Consider the following 873-nt stretch of genomic DNA (forward strand, 5'->3'; position numbering starts at 1 on the left):
GGATATAAAAGAACGTGCGTGTTAGTCTTTTCCATCTCATACGTTTTTTTTCTCAATCTTAACTTTATTAGTCTTTCTTTTCTTTAATTCTTTTAGTCAACTTCCTTTCTCATTTCCCTCCCCTGCTCCTCTTTCTGTTATCGCCCTCTTCCCCATCCTCCCCCATCCCTTCCTATCCTTCATACTTCCCCCTATCCTTCATCTTCCTATCCACTACTGCCTCCTCATCTTCCTACGCTAACCTTACCTTCCTACATTCTCCGTCCTCCCACCATCATTTTATCCTCCCTCCCAATCACCACCAACACCACTCCGTTCCTCCCTCTCTTCCACCTTCTCCAACATCACTTCCTTCCTCTTTCACCTTCTATCAACACTTTGACCACTCCATCTCTTCTATCCTGTTACTTCCTCCCTCCACCTTTATCACCCACTTACTCCTCTCCTTTTCCTTAAAACATTCACCTATTTTCCCCCCTTCTCCCCACCTCTTTCTCCCTTTCCTCCGCCATCCCATTCCTCAGATGTAAATCCACCCCATCCTCCTCCCTTCCTTTCCCCCTCCACCTCCACAACCCCTCCCCTTCCCTATCCACCTCCATCACCCTTTCCTCCTCCCTTTCCTTCCCCTCCACCTCCCCCTCCCTCATCCCTCCACAGACACCTCCATCAATCCACGTTCAGTCCTCCCTCCCCAAGAAACCGTTAAATAACGAACTGTTTACTATCAGAGCGACTTGCTAACGGTCGTAATGTAAAGAGCGAGAGAGCGATAAATTGACTGTTTAACCATGTAAGCAGATGAGCCACGTTCGGCTGTGCCATTGCTCTGTGCAACTGTGGTGAACTAACTACTGTGGTTTGAAGGCGCTT

General features: G+C 48.1%; 1 protein-coding gene across 1 annotated transcript in view; it reads left to right on the plus strand.

Moving 5' to 3' along the window:
* The window catches only part of LOC119592901 (MAGE-like protein 2), an 8,937-nt gene that overhangs the window by 629 nt on the left and 7,435 nt on the right, over window positions 1-873 (plus strand). The gene's annotated exons all lie outside the window — the stretch shown is intronic.

The sequence above is a fragment of the Penaeus monodon genome, chromosome 31 (genome assembly GCF_015228065.2).
Source record: "Penaeus monodon isolate SGIC_2016 chromosome 31, NSTDA_Pmon_1, whole genome shotgun sequence".
In the NCBI taxonomy this organism is placed as follows: domain Eukaryota; kingdom Metazoa; phylum Arthropoda; class Malacostraca; order Decapoda; family Penaeidae; genus Penaeus; species Penaeus monodon.